General features: G+C 43.4%; 1 protein-coding gene across 2 annotated transcripts in view; it reads left to right on the top strand.

Moving 5' to 3' along the window:
- LOC132378048 (calcium/calmodulin-dependent protein kinase type 1-like) overlaps positions 1-16,768 on the top strand; it is a 236,646-nt gene that overhangs the window by 176,222 nt on the left and 43,656 nt on the right. The window lies entirely within an intron of this gene.

Here is a 16,768-nt window from a genome sequence, read left to right as displayed (position 1 = left end):
TTCATGCACCCAGATTCCTTAAGGTTGTTGTAGCCAGTGGTGTTAGTGGGGTAAGTCCCACTACCTATTAAATGCTCCAAATGGCATGTGTCTCAAGTGGCCTCTGACAGCCAAGTCCACTTTTTATGAGTGGCTTAGCTACTAGGCCTGGCGGAACCATTTCTAACGACAGGAGAAGAGGCAACGGTGGTTTAACAGTACCTTAAAACCAGATGTTTTAGGCAGACTTGGTTGACAGTTCATCTAGGAGAGGGAAACTCTGATCTCAAATGTCCACTGCCTTGCGGTTAAACTTACTCATGGGGAAGGCTTCGGGAGCAAAGCCTGAGGAAAAAATTGGAGCTGGGGACCTCAAAGCATGCCTGCATGCAGTTCAACACTGATTGACAACTCCCGCAATGGTGTTGGTGCCAAACTGTGTCGGTCTCTGTTGTTTCGTTGGATTCATCAGCTGCGTGAAGAGGGGAAAGCTGCTGTAAGGGCAACAGCTTGCTCTCCTTATCGTACTGCTCTGGCTTGTGAATGTGAATGACAGATAGGCCACAACATCCATGGCTGATCTTGACCAACTGAGGGTCTTATGTACCCATGTACCAATCAAGTGCCCCAAGACCCCTGATTTTTCTACTACTCATCATTGAGATTCCACTTTGAGCAGCCAACCCACCAGGGTGTAGCGATTGCTGGGAGTGCTGTGGAGTTTCCAGAGGAAAGCCATGGTTGTCATGGAGACAGTACCCAAGATCAGGGTAAGCCTGGATGGTTGGAGCGGTGAGGCAGTCGTGTCACTGTGTTGCCCTTGCTGTATTATTCTGTCCTCTCTGCTCTGCCAGAAGTCTGCCTGTGGTCCCTATTTCTTGATAATCATTGGCCAATAAAAAACTGTTGTTGTCACAGAATGTGGTGAACACGTAGAATCCCCCAGAGGTTTATTGAAGCTGAATCATGGTGGGTGTCAGGATGGCTTAAAGAGATAACAGGTAACCTTTTTGAAAGATCAGATAATTTGGGAACCAGCACAGATGAATTGATGAGGCCATGAGATATGATTAGCTGGACTCTGACAACTCACACTCACTCCTGAACCACTCATTTATTTCCTTGTGCACAAGGAAAACAGCGTGGCCCCAGTCACCACACTGCTCTGGTTTGAACAAGGAAATGCCATTGTATGCAGATATTGATCCAATAGAACCTTTGTGCTCTTCTAAATCTCATCATTTGCATGTTTAAGTACAAATCGGAATGCGTATTTCAGATGTTAATCTACATGCTAAAAGCCAATAATCCTTGAGATTTAGTGAAATTACTCTCCAATAGGAAATGTTGCCCTAGAATCCTCTATTTGCACTTTCTTCTTGACTTGGTGTGCTTGGAGAATTTGGTTCCCAGATCTGAACAGAAGGGCTGTACAAAGGAGAGTTAGGCCGTCTTCTGCTGGGATGACTGTGCATTCTCTCTGTCAGCTTATCATCTCAACTTGACCATCCACACTCAGAATAGGCTGTACAAAGGGAAGTCAAACTTTTAAAGGTTTTGTTCTGTTTGTCAGTGTACAGTAGTGGTCACCAACCCATCGTTCGCGATCGACTGCGATCTTTGAGACTTTCCCAGTAGATCCTGAAAAAAAAGAAAGATAAATACACAGATACTGTTGAGAGATTGTTTCTGGGTTGCGGGGTTTTAGTTCCGTTCTTTCTGCATGCGTGTAGCTCCCCCAAACTATGCAGTGTAATTCAGTGGTCCCCAACCACCGGGCCGTGAGGAAACGATACGAGTCAGCTGCACCTTTCCTCATTCCCTGTCATGCCCACTGTTGAACTTGAACTCACGCGAGGCCATCAGTCACCTGAATGCAGTGATACCCTCGTGCCAGGGAGCACTGGTTAGCCTCGTGTGGCAGGTGGGAAGTGCCTTTGCTATCGGCCTGGAGTGCGGACAGATGGGCGCCACCTCTGAACCTGTTTGGCACACCGAATGTTCGTGGTGAACCTGGTGCAAAAATACAGGCAGTCCCTGGGTTATGTACGAGTTCCATTCCTGAGTCCTTCTTTAAGTCGGATTTGTATGTAAGTTGGAACAAGTACATCCGGTATTATTTAGTGTCAGTAAGTCAAACGTTTGTCTTAGTATATAGTATATATTTAACCTTTTTATGCATATAAAACACTTAAGAAATGTATTCATTCCAATAATTAAACCACTGCGTTGCTTAGTAATATTTGTAGCTTTCATCAGGGCAGGGCCTTTCACATGCTCCATTATTCTCACTTTATCCTTTGAAATTGTTCCGATCGTTGACCGACTGTAGCCTAACGATTTTCCAATGACCGATGGCATTTCACCTCTTTCCAAATGCTTTATTATTTTCACTTTATTTTCAATCACGATCGCTTCCCATCAATGGAACAGAAACACTGCAGGCGGTGGGTCCTGAGCTTCGCCAGTTCCTGCGGTCCGCTGGGTCCTAAGGACCACCACACTGAATTCCCTGGGTCCGAAAGTCCATGGCACTGAGACAGGCTAAATGGGACAAGTGGGGGCTGTGCTGGGTTTGGGTATTTGATCCTCCACAATATTCTGTGTGAGAACTTAAACTTGAGGTGGCAGTGTTTTTTTTACGAGGTCAAGTTGCGAGCTCGACATCCAGCACGGATGGTACGTGAGTTGCTGGATTGACATCAACCTGGCACGGGAGCGGTCTGTCACTGGATCGAACTAGGGAACCTCCGTTCTCCAGCCTGGTGCTGATCTCACTGCGCCACCAGCTGACCGGAACGGGGGTGGGGGGGTGGGGTCAGGGTAAATCTTACTAAGAAAAATTTAAGCCAAATACAAAGTTAAACACTCAACACAGTGTCAACTGCAACAACATAAAATGGCAGATGACGTCACAATCCGACTTAAAATGGCAGACGGCGTTCTCCTTCCTTGGTTCATAAGTACGAATTGTCTGTAATTCAGATGTTCGTAACTCAGGGACTGCCTGTATTCGCAGATGATCTAATTCGGGCTCAGCGTTTCGTAATTAGCAGAGCAGCTACCTTGCTGCGATCTACTGAAACAAACTTTTGTCAGCCGATAAATCCTACGGGGGGGGGGCGGGTGGGCCCCTGTCGCACTCCTCGCTCGGTCGGTCGGTCTCTCCGGACTGTGACCACCGCGGCCCCAGCACGGGGACCTCCGGCCCTGACCTTGTCCTCTCACCCCACCCACGACTAGCCGCACCTGGCCGAGGCATCTGGCGGTGGGCGGGCGGGAGGCTGGACTTCGGGCCCGGAGGCTGTCTAATGAGACAATGAAGCCCTCAAAACTGCTTCGGTACCCTGAGTCCAAGCACCCTGCACTTTAAGACAAATCCATTGAGTTTTGTGAGCAAAAAAAACGTGAGCAGCGCGGGACAGCAGCTAAGTGCCGAGAACCGCGAAAACTAAATTGCGGAATACCTGCTTCGAGTATCGCTGTAATCCAGTCGTGATTAACACCCTCCCCCCGTTGGCCGGTCCACCAGAATATTGTCAATATTAAACCAGTCCGCAGTGCAAAAGAGGGGCAGGTACCCCTGGTGTTTATGCATTATTTCTACTTTCGGGTTGAGGGGTTTTACTTCCGGTCTTTTCTGCCCCGGTGTGCATGCGTGTAACTAATCGATCTGGGGGTTGATCTTGTCTTTCACTAAGGTAGGGGATCTTGGGCTTAAAAAGGTTGGTGACCACTAGTTTACAGTGTGTGCACTCTGTTCTGTCAGCACACCATGTTAACCCTTGCCTGCTGTAACTTCAACAAGGCTCGAAGGGCTGAATGGCGTACCTACTTCCTCATCTATTTCATTTACTGACTTAGAGATGTAGCGTGGAATAGGCTCTTCTGGCCCTTCAAGCCGTGCTGCCCAGCAACCCTTGACAATCTTCAATTTAACCCTAACCTAATAACGGGATAAATTCAAACAACACACATGAAATGCTGGTGGAACACAGCAGGCCAGGCAGCATCTATAAGGAGAAGCACTGTCGACGTTTCGGGCCGAGACCCTTCGTCAGGACTAACTGAAAGGAAAGATAGTAAGAGATTTGAAAGTAGGAGGGGGAGGGGAAATGTGAAATGATAGGAGAAGACTGGAGGGGGTGGAATGAAGCTGAGAGCCAGACAGGTGATTGGCAAAAGTGATACAGAGCTGGAGAAGGGAAAGAATCATGGGACGGGAGGCCTCGGGAGAAAGAAAGGAGGAGGGGAGCACCAGAGGGAGATGGAGAACAGGCAGAGTGATGGGCAGAGAGAGAGGAAAAATCCAAACAACTAAATAAGTCAGGGATGGGGTAAGAAGGGGAGGAGGGGCATTAACGGAAGTTAGAGAAGTCAATGTTCATGCCATCAGGTTGGAGGCTACCCAGCTGGTATATAAGGTGTTGTTCGTCCAACCTGAGTGTGGCTTCATCTTGACAGTCGAGGAGGCCATGGATTGACATATCAGAATGGGAATGGGACGTGGAATTAAAATGTGTGGCCACTGGGAGATCCTATTTTCTACGGCAGACCGAGCGTAGGTGTTCAGTGAAACGGTCTCCCAGTCTGCGTCGGGTCTCACCAATATATAAAAGGCCACGCCAGGAGCACCGGACACAGTATACCACACCAGCCGACTCACAGGTGAAGTGTCGCCTCACCTGGAAGGACTGTCTGGGGCCCTGAATGGCGGTGAAGGAGGAAGTGTAAGGGCAGGTGTAGCACTTGTTCCACCTACAAGGATAAGTGCCAGGAGGGAGATCAGTGGGAAGGGATGGAGGGGGACGAGTGGACAAGGGAGTCGCGTAGGGAGCAATCCCTGCAAAAAGCAGAAAGAGAGGGGGAGGGAAAGATGTGCTTGGTAGTGGGATCCCGTTGGAGGTGGTGGAAGTTACGGAGAATTATACGTTGGATCCGGAGGCTGGTGGGGTGGTAGGTGAGGACAAGGGGAACCCTATCCTGAGTGGGGTGGTGGACAGATGGGGTGAGGGCAGATGTGTGGGAAATAGGAGAGATGCATTTGAGAGCAGAGTTCATGGTGGAAGAAGGGAAGCCCCTTTGTTTAAAAAAGGAAGACATCTCCTTCGTCCTGGAATGAAAAGCCTCATCCTGAGAGCAGACGTGGCAGAGACGGAGGAATTGTGAGAAGGGGATAGCATTTTTGCAAGAGACAGGGTGGGAAGAGGAATAGTCCAGGTAGCTGTGAGAGTCTGTAGGCTTTTAGTAGATGCAGGTAGCTGTGTAACGGGATAAATTACAATGGCCAATGAACCTATTAACTGATGCATCTTTTGACTTTTGGAGGAAACTGGAGCGCCTGCATTCAGATTCCTTATAGATAACTCCCAACATCCCACGCTGTCATAATGTCACGCTAACTGCTATGTACCATGGCATGTTCTCTGTTTAAAAAGGATTAATCCATGAGAATTAGGAAAATAACTCTCTGTAGGTGTTAAATGCTTTGGATTGTGTTCAATGTTTCAGTTACCCTTTGTATGAAGAGGTGTTATTGAACTTCTGATCTTAATCAGTTGTTTCTGCTGATCCACCACTTTGCTTCCAATTTCAAATTACAAAGGACACTGAAACAAATAAAGTTTAAGCTCAGGACTTGCTGTCCAAGTGGGTGCTGTCAAATAAGGGCATAGCCGCAATCCACTGCATCTGCTTCTGACAGAAAAGACCTTCCGTCATAAAGTAAGAATGAACTGGACTGTGTCCTCCACAGACGCTACAGACGATTGGAAATATTTCAATAGTGATTTCAATGGCTACAGGTGATTTTTTATCAATGATCACAGGAGACCAAAGAGAATATTTATCAGTTTCCTTCTTAGAGAAGAAGTTTATAAGTTTGAAAACCAGTTGGAAGATGGGTTTGGTAACAAATTGCTCAAATCACAATTGATTGTGATCAAATCACAAATCACAGATTGTTCAAATAACTTCTGAAAGGAGCAAACAATGTAAGGCATTTACAAAGCTTCAGAGAAGAAGCAGGGGAGTTTCTCCAGGATGGAAGAGCATGTCTAATGAGGATAGGTTAAGGGAGCGAAGGCTGTTCACTTTGGAGTGAAGGAGAATGAGCAGAGACTTGACAGAGTTTATAAGATAATGAGAGGCATTGACAACCGGTGCCTTTTTCCCAGGGTAGAAATAAGACCATAAGATATAGGAGAATAATTAGGCCATTAGGCCTATCGAATCTGCTCCATCATTTCATTATAGTTGATCCAATTTTCCTCTCAGCCCCATTCTCCTGCCTTCTCCCTGTATTCCTTCAAGCCCTGACCAATCAAGAATCTTTCAATCTCTGCCTTAAATATACATAAGGACTTGGCCTCCATAGCTGCCTGTGGCAAAGAATTCCACAGATTTACCACGCTCTGGCTAAAGAGTTTCCTCCTCCGTTCTAAAAGGATACCTCTCTATTCTGAGGCTGTGTCCTCTGGTCTTAGACTCTCCCACCACAGGAAACATCCTCTCCACATCGAGTCTATCGAGGCCCTTCACCATTCGATAGACTTCAATGAAGTCGCCCCTCATTCTCCTGAATTCTAGTGAATACAGGCCCAGAGCCACTAAATGTTATTCATACGACAAGCCATTCAATGCTGGAATCATTTTCATGAACTTCCTTTGAACCCTCTCCAGTTCCAGCATGTCCTTTCTAAGAGGCTCAAACCTGCTCACAATACTCAAGTGAGGCCCCACCAGAGCTTTATAAAGTCTCAATATTACATCCTTGCTGTTATATTCTAGTCCTCTGGAAATGAATGCTAACATTGCATTTACCTTCCTCACCATAGTCTCAACCTGCAAATTAACCTTTAGGGAATCCTGTACAAGGACTCCCAAGTCCCCTAGCACTTCATTTTTTTGTATTTTCTCTCCATTTAGAAAATAATCAGTCCTTTCATGCCTTCTACAAAAGTGCATGACCATACACTCCCTGACACTGTACCATACTGCTATTTCGTTGCCCAATCTCCTAATCTGATCAAGTCTTTCTGTAGCCTCTCTACTTCCTCAAAACGACCTGCTCCTCCACCTATCTTCATATCGTCTGCAAACTTCACAACAAAGCCATCAATTCCATCATTAAAATCATTGACATATAACATTAAAAAAATCAGTCCCAACACAGACCCCTGTGGAACACCACTAGCCACCAACAGCCAGCCAGAAAAGGATCCCTTTATTCCCACTCTTTGCCTGCTGCCAATCAGCAACTGCTTTATTACGCTAGAATCTGTCCTGTAATACTATGGGCTTGTAGCTTGTTATGCAGCCTCACGTGTGGCACCTTGTCAAAGATGTACTGAAAATCCAAGTACACAACATCAATTGATTCAACTTTGTCTATCCTGATTGTTGTTTCTTCAAAGAATTCCAATAGATCTGTTAGGCAAGATTTTCCCTTGAGGAAACCTTGCTGACTACAGCCTATTTTATCATGTGCTTCCAAATACCCTGAGATCTCATCCTTAATAATGGACTCCAACATCTTCCCAACCACTGAGGTCAGACTAACTGGCCTATAATGTCCTTTCTTCTCCCTCTCTCCCTTTTTGAAGAGTGGAGTGACACTTGCAATTTTCCAATCTTCTGGAACCATTTCAGAATCTAGTGATTCTTGAAAAATCATTACTAATACCTCCATTGTCTCCTCAGCCACCTCTTTCAGCACCCTGGGGTGTACACCACCTGGTCCAGGTGACTTATCTACTTTCAGACCTTCCTCACAGGGACCTTCTCTCTAGTAGTGGTAAATTCATACACTTCATGACCCCTGACACCTGGAATTTCCACCAGGTTGCTAGTGTTTTCTACAGTGAAGACTGATGTGAAATATTTATGCAGTTTGTTTGCTATTTTCTCTTCCCCCGTTACTACCTCTCTCGCATCATTTTCCAGTGGCCTGGTATCTACTCTCACCATTCTTTTGCATTTTATGTATCTGAAGAAACTTTTGGTTTCCTCTTTAATACTACTGGCTAGCTTACTTTAATATTCCATCTTTACCTTCTAAAATGGCTAATATGAGAGGACATACTTCTAAGGTGATTGGATTATTAATAGGGGGATGTCACAGGTAGGGTTTTTTACAAGTAGCTGAAAGAAAAATAAAGGAGAATGTGGAAGGGGAGTGTTGGTCTTGGAGCAGGTTATGTCGTCAGTACAAGGTTGTGGGCCACAAGACTGTTCAGTTTAATGTTCCCGGAAGAGTCCTGAGATACGTCTGCACTGGGATGATTCTGTTTGCAACCAAAACATTAGTGAATTTATGCCTGCAAGCCAAGAGCCAGAATGGGCACAGTAATTCTAACTCTCTGATGTGATTCCAATTTATATGTACCTAAAATGGCTAAGAACATTCCCTCCTCTTGCTTCAACATGAGGGCAATATCGCAAAAGCCATTTGTATGATGTTTAACTACATTGCTTTGACACTTTAATGAACGGCTGAATAAAAATGGAGAGCTCACTGAAAGCGGAACGAGAGGATAGAGTTTTGAAAGTTCATTATAAAGAAAAGACTTTCATTTCCTCCTTCACCTTCCGTAATTTTTACTCCAAAAATCACGTGTAAGCACTTGACCCAAATGGGTTGTAAGGATCATAGAGACATTTAAACAATGTTAAAATGTCAAGGGATATGGTATAATTGCTGGTTATATCCTCTTTGAGCAACAATACCAAGTTCTCCATCATGTGAACTTTTGTTATTGTGAGGTCTACTTATGAAATTAAATGCCCATAAAGCACCAGGATAGGTTGAAGGGATTAAGTTTCCTCTCCAGCTATGCAGGAGTAGTTACTAGTTTGAAGAATTACAAATCTATTACCTAGCATTGTAAATAAGAATGAACAGAAATGAAAATTAATGATTGTATATCATTATGTAATCTATGGTCTGTACATCCTTCCTATGGAATGAGTAGGTCTTCTCTGGGTGCTCCGGTTTCCTGATTCCAAAGACAAAATAGGTTAATTGGTCATTGTAAATTGTTCCGTAATTAGGCCAGGGTTAAATTGGAGTTTGCAAGAAGGGCCCATCCCGTGATGTATCTGTAAATAAAAAAAATAATTTCATTTGAATGTAAATCAGTGCAAAATATTTTTTTAAAATTGGGATCATATTGATGGAATGTGGGTGTCAGACTTCTTTAGTAATTGTCCTATTTTATATTAGCCTGATGGATTATATATTGGCCTGATGGATTATATCTCTGGGTGAAAGTCAGTTTTGAAATGTTAGCTGGTAAATGTTCAGTTATGCCCAGCAATTGGGAGAACAAATGAAGTGACGAGTTGCACAGGAAACATCAAGTATTCAATTCTTAAACACAAGTTTCTCTGGGCAGTGCATACAGAATGCTGGAGGAGCTTCGCAGATCAGGCAGGGGAGTAAACAGTCAGTGCTTCAGAAGTTTAGAAAACCTCCTCTGCACATGCATTTTGTCTCTGCTTTTCAATATTCGATAGGTTTCAATGAGGTCCCTCCTCATTTTTTGTCTAGATTTATCATGTATTACATTGTACGGCTGCCGCAAAGTTAACACAATTCATGACATATGCTGGTGATATTAAGCCTGATTCTGATTGTACAAAGCTCCAGTGAGTATGGGCCCAGAGCCATCAAATGCTCCTCATGTGTTAACCCTTTCATTCATGGAATCATACTCGTGAACCACCTCTTACCCCTCTCCATGCCAGCACATCTTCTCTTAGATGAGGGGCCAAACACTGCTCACAATACTCAAGGTGAGGCCCCATCAGTGCCTTACCTTGAGGCCAGCATCACATCCTTGCTCTTGTATCTTAGTGCTCTCAAAATCAAAGCTAACATTGCATTTGCCTTCCTCAGCACTGATTCAACCTGCAAGTTAACCTTTAGGGACTCCTGCACCAGGGGTCCCAACTTCCTTGGCACCTCTGATTTTTTGAATTTTATCCTCGTTTAGAAACTAGCCTGTGTCTTTACTCCTTCTACCAAATTGCACGAGCATACATTTCCCTACACTATGTTCCATCTGCCACTTCTTTGGCCATTCTCCCAATCTATCCAGTCCCTTCTCTAGATTTCCTGCTTCCTCAACTCTACCTTATCATAACATTGCCCTTATTACATGCCCATTTCTATTTCCCATTGAAATTTATATGCCACATTTGAACCTGTTGAAGGGCCTATATAGTGAGGATGTAGCGAGGATGTTTCCGTTTGTGGGCAAGTCTTTGATCAGAGGGCTCAACTTCAGAATAGAGAGATGTCCATTTAGAATGGAGATTAGGAAGAATTCCTTCAGCTGTGAAAGCCTGGTCAGTGGGTGTATTTAAGGTGGAGGTCGATAGGTTATTGACCAGTCTGGACATGACAGGTTATGGGGAGAAGGCAGGAGAATGTTCCATATCAGGCTGTATTCAACAAAGCAGCATTCTTTGAACTTGTTTGCATGCAGTATATAGAGAAAGGTAGATGATTTTATATGGTAGTTGGAGATTAGCATCACTAAGTATATGCTTTTATTCCTTCTTACCAGAGTGCGCGAGCATACACTTCCTGACACCACATACCATCTGCCATTCCTTTGCCCTTTCTCCTAATCTGTCTAAGTCCTTCTGCAGCCTCCCTGCTTCTTCAAGTCTACCTGCCCCTCCACCTAACTTCGTATCATCTGCAAACTTGGCCACAGAACCATCAATCCCTTTATCCAAATCATTGAAATATAATATGAAAAGAAGCACTCCGAACACAGACTGATGTAGAACTCCATGCTGCCAATCAGAAAACACACCCTTTCCTCACACTCTTTGTCTCTTGCCAATAAGCCAATTTTCAATCTGTGCTAGTATCTTTCCTGTCACACCATGGGCTCTTACCTTGCGAAGCAACCTCGTGTGTGGCACCTTGTCAAAGGCCTTCTGAAAATCCAAGTCTGCAGCATCCACTTATTCTCCTTTGTCTATCTTGCTTGTTACGTCCTCGATGTATTCCAACTGATTTTTTCAGGCAAGACTTTTTCTTCAGAAAACAATGCTGACTATGGCCTGTTTTATCATGCGCCTCCAAGGGCCCCAAAACCTCATCCTTAACAATCGACTACAACATCTTCCCTACCACTGAGATCAGGTTAACTGGCCTATAATTTCCTTTCTTCTGCTTCCCTCCCATCTTAAAGAATGCAGTGATTTTTCCAGTTCTCCGGAACCATGCCAGAATCTGTTGATTCTTGAATGATCACTAATAATACCTCCACAATCTCTTCAGCTACCTCTTTCAGAATCCTAGGGTGTAGTCCATTTGGTCCAGGTAACTTACTATCTTCAGATCTTTCAGCTTCCCAAGCACCTGAAGCCTGAGAAGCAACTTGGATCTGCTCCATCTTGCTTACCGGAGCAACAGGTCCACAGCAGATGTCATCTCATTGGCTCTTCAATCAACCCTGGAACATCTGAACAGCAAATTGACTACAGCTTGGCATTTAGTAAGAACATCCCCTCAAAACTAATCAATAAGCTTTAAGACCTAGGCCACAGTAACTCCTTGTGCAATTGGATGCTTGATTTCTTCACTAGCAGACCCTTCAGATTGGCAACAACATCTCCTCCATGATCTCCATCAGCACAGGTGCACCACCAGACTGAGTGCTCAACCCCCTGCTCATCTCACTTTATACATGACTTTTGAGGCTAAGCACAGCTCCAAAGCCATGTTTAAGTTTGCTGAAGACACCACTGTCATTGGCCAAATCAAAGGTGGTGACGAATCAGCATATAGGAAGGAGACTGAAAATCTGGCTGAGTGGTGCCACAAAAAGAACCAATGTCAGCAAGACCAAGAAGCTGTTTATTGACTTCAGGAGGAGGAACCAGAGTCCATAAGTCAGTCCTCATTGGAGGATCAGGGGTGGAGAGAGTCAGCAACTTTTATTTTCCTTGGTTTATCATTTCACAGGGCCTATCCTGGCAGCAAATAAATGTAATTATGAACAAAGCACGGCAGCGCCTCTACTTCCTTAGGAGTTTGCGAAGATTCGATGTAACATCTAAAACTTTGAGGAACTGTGGTAGAGAGTATATTGACTGGCTATATAATGGCCTAGTATGGAAACACTAATGTCCTTAAAACAAAAAAATCCTACAAAAAGTAGTGGATGCAGCCCAGTCCATCACAAGTAAACCCCTCCCCACTGTTTAGCACATCTACATGAAACATTATTGCAGGAAAGCTCTTTCCATCATCAGGAACTCCCACCACACAGGACAAGCTTTCCTCTCACTGCCTACATCAGGTAGAGGGTACAGGAGCCTCAGGACTCACACCATCAGGTTCAGGAACAGTTACTACCCCTCAACAATCAAGCTCTTTAAACAAAGTGAATAACTTTATTCAATTTCACCTACCCCATCATTGAAGTATTCCCAGAACCCATGGACTCACTTTCAAAGATTCTTCATCTAAAGTTCTCAATATTTATTGCTCATTTATTTATTACTATTCTTTCTTTCTTTTTTTTTTGTAATTGCATAAGTTTTTAATTTTTGCAAGTTGGTTTGGTCTGTCATTGATTGTGCTGCAAAGAAAGGAATCTCAGGGTTGTATATGATTACGTATGTGTACTTTGATAATAAATTGTCTTTGAACTTTCTCCCTTGTAATTGCAATTGCACTCACTTCTGCCTCGCACTTCCATCATACTGCAAATGTCTTCCTCAGTGAAGACAGATGCAAAATACTTACTTCCATGTCCCTCATTATTATTTCTTCAGCATCATTTTCCAGTGGTCAGATATCAACTCTCGCCTCTCTTTTACTCTTTATATATCTTAAAAATCTTTTGGCATGCACTTGGTATAATTGGCTAGCTCACCTTCATATTTTATCTTTTCCTTCCTTATGGATTTTTTAGTTGCCTTCTATTGGTTTTTAAAAGCTTCCCAATCCTCTAACTTCCCATTCATTTTTGCTCTATAATATACCCTCTCTTTTGCTTTTATGTTGGATTTGACTTCCCTTGTCAGCTACGATTGTGTCACCTCTGTTTAGGTGCAATTCAGAAGGTGCAGGATAGATGCATCCTAAAGAAGAAGTAGTTTTCTAGTTACTGACCCTTCCCAATCAATTTTAGCAAGCTCTTTTCTCATGCCTCTGTAATTCCCTTTACTCCACTGTGAATTTGTTCCACAATAATTGGATGTAGTGTCAAGATGAGCACTGAGCAATGTTTTGGGATTGTGGCAAACTTTGATTTTGGAAATGTCCCGGCGTGTTTGGTTTCATCTGCAGGTGTTGTGCCTCTCACATCAGTCTCACCTCTGACAGTAGGGAGGCTTTAGTTTGAAAGAGATTCATGCATTGGAAAAGGCAGTGGTTTATAGCAAGAAACATCGAACATAGAACACAGAAAGGGACAGTACAGGACCAGGCCATTCAGCTCCCAATGCTGTGTCAAAGTAGATAAAATATTAATCAAATGCTCACCTAAATGAATTGCTTCTGCCACCAGAATGTTCATATCTGATGTCTAACATCTCTAGCACTTTTCTCAGGCAACTTCAAAAGCAGCAGAAAGTCATTTTCTGCAGAGAATTCTTTCACAGATTGAGACATTTTTCTTTTGATTCACAGATAAATTATTGACAACCAACAGTATAGATTGTTCATTGCAGTATTCATTTTGAGTATTATTTTTTGTCTTTGATCGTTGATGATTGTACTGTTACAGGAAACTGATGTTAACCTTTTAATTGAATGTAAAAATGGTGTCATCATAGCTGTTAGAGCTTTTGTACACTGAAACACATCTGTAATATCTTAAAATTCAACAAATTACTGATGAAGGAAATAAAAAATTCAAATTCCAATGCACCATGTAGTGGTTAGCATGATGCTTTCCAGAGTTCAGAGTTCATTTCCAGTGCATCTGTAAGGAGTTTGTACGTTCTCTCTGTGAACTACATGTGGGTTCTGCTTTCCTCCCACAGTCCAAAGACACACTGATTTGTCACTGAAAATTGTCCAGTGATGAGGCTAGTGTTAAATAGGCAGGTTGCTGATGGGGAAGCTCATTCTGTGCTTTATCTCTGAATACTGGTACCATAGCAGTGTATAACAGTTAGCACGGCGCTACTACGGCTAGGGGCATTCCGCAGTTCGGAGTCCCTATCCAGTGCTATTTTGTAAGGAGTCTCTATATGTCCGAATGTGTGGGTCTTCTCCAGGTGCTCCAGTTTCCTCCCACAGTCCAAAAGCATATTAGATAGATTAATTGGTCATTGTAAATTGAGCCACAATCGGGTTTGTCAGGGGTTGCTGGGGCAGTCTGGCTCAAAGGGCTGGAAAGACCTACTCCATGCTATAGTGCTATATAAACAAATATATAAATAAAATCTAAACAAGCTTGGGTACACTTTCTGAGTTACCTCCAATATCTCACTTTAATATCTCTCTAACATACTGTAAAATTGGTAGTAACTTATCCACAAAGATAGTTTATTAATTAAAGTATCAAGAATTGTTCTTAATATCAGTGAAAATCAGAAAAATACTGATGCTGGAAATTTCACATAAAAATAAAATATGTCGCAAACACTCAGCAGGTCAGGCAGGAACTGTGAGAAAAGAAACAGCTTCACATTAAAGACCTGTCATCAGAATTTGGAAAGGAAAATCAAGTCGTTTTTCAGCTACCTTTAACGAAAATCTATCTGCAGTCCCACCTCCTCTGCCCATTCCTTTCAGCATCCTGAAATGGCTATATCCTGTTCTGAGTTCCAGCCTGTTCTTCCAGCTCCACCAGCTGCTCCCTTCCTCACAGCATTTTCACATGATACTTGTTCTGTTATCCTTTTTGACTTCTCTTTGCACCATCTAGGAACCTATAGGCTGTTTGTTCACGGTGTAATGACTCACTTGCATTTCTTCCAATCTCATGAACTGCATTTAGTGTTTATAATGCAGTTATTTCTGTGCGCGAGAAGCCAGGGATTGGGTAGTTGCTTTGCAGAGAACCTATGTTCAGTCTGAAGGGGTGACCCTGAAACCTCTGTTGGCAGCTACTTTATTTCTTCATTCCCATCCCAATCTGAACCATCTTCCCATGCATCTTTCAGTGCCTTTAGAGGGCCCGGCTCAAGCTTGAGAAGCAGCATCTCATCTCTCCTGGGTATGTTGCATCCTTCTGGATGCATTATCAACGTGCATCAGAAGAGGCCAACTATCCACCATAAACATTGGCTGAGTGTTTCTCTCTCTGACAGCATGGTTTAACCTGCTGGGTATTTCTCCAGCTCTGCATTGTGTTTTATTTCTGTTCCATTTCTCTCTCTCAGTCTAGCTCTCTTTACTTTAAATATTTTATGTTGTTTTGTTTATGCTTGTACGCCCACTTTCCCTCTCTCTTTCTATCCCTATGTCTTCCTCCCCCTCCCCACACTCCTCCTCTCACCCTCTCTTCATTTTCCTAGCTTTCCTCATAAACCTATCAGCTGTGTGATTCCATCTCCAGTTTATCTCATAGTAATCCTGGCTTCGCCCTGTCAGAGATAGCCGTTATAGTTTCATCTAGCCACCACTTAAACCAGGGGCCCCCACTGTTTGAAACTAACTTAATATTTTCTCTACCCCAGTTCTGACGAAGTATCTTCAGTTTGACTCATTAACTGTTTCCTTCCTTCTCCACAGATGCTGCCTGGCCTGCTGAGTGTTGCAAGCATTTTCTGTTTTTAATTTTGTGATTTTTCCTGTGGCTTTCTTCCTCGCTGAATCGTTCTGCACCCATTCTTGGAGCCCGGAGAGCAGTTAGTCACATGACACATTTCGCGAAGGGCAGACAGCCTTAAAGTAACAGTTGATGATGAATGAAGGCTGATCGTTTATTTATTCATTTATTGAGGTACTGGACAGAATAGGCTGTTCCAGGCCTTTGGGGCACACGGCCCAGTACCCACCGATGTAACCCTGGTTTAAGGATACCAGAACCCTCAGGTAAAATACATACATTCCATGGCCAGGATGTACAAACCCCTTACAGGTGACGTCGTAATTGTACACCGATCTCCGTTGCCCCGAGCTGTCGCAGTGTCACACTAACCACTACAGTCAAGAACATTTTTATTGATTCATGGTGCTAAAATGTAATGGTAACTTGTGGAACTTCCACACAACACGGTTGATCCAGTGTTGGCTGCTGTATTGTACACACATTCAGCTTCAAGGCCACAGGAAGAACTTGATTGTTAATTCCTTTCGTACTATGGCAAAGATTCACTTCTGTTCTGCTTCTTTGCTGGATTAGTAATAATTATAATTGTGGACTTCATTTTTGCGTAGGAAGGTGTCAGCAGTCAGATGATTTAAAGCTGCAGGATCTGTGAGTCAGTGTGGCATGCTGTTTATTTGCTGTAAAAAAAAAATTAACTCCTTCTCCGTCGATTTTTTGAGAGGATTTCCTTCCGCCATTCTTTTGCCTCAGATTCTTACCAAAGTCACACTTCTTTCCCCTGCACACATCAGCAGTGATGATGCAAAAGTGGAAATCGTGGCAGAATAGAAAATAAAAAGGGATTAGAAATAAAATGACTTTTAAAGGAAATCTTGATAGACAGCAGCAGCAGTAGCAGCAGTGATATTCTTGTTTTTGATTGGCTGTGCAATGGGGAGTGGAATGCAATGTCCGAAAATGGACAAAAGAGACCTGTAATAGAGATCAAAGGAGATATAATTGGCCACAGCGCTAAATGGGAGCTGTAATGTTTG

Source organism: Hypanus sabinus, chromosome 19, assembly GCF_030144855.1.
Source record: "Hypanus sabinus isolate sHypSab1 chromosome 19, sHypSab1.hap1, whole genome shotgun sequence".
Classification (NCBI taxonomy): domain Eukaryota; kingdom Metazoa; phylum Chordata; class Chondrichthyes; order Myliobatiformes; family Dasyatidae; genus Hypanus; species Hypanus sabinus.
This window is presented reverse-complemented; position numbering and strand designations above follow the sequence as displayed.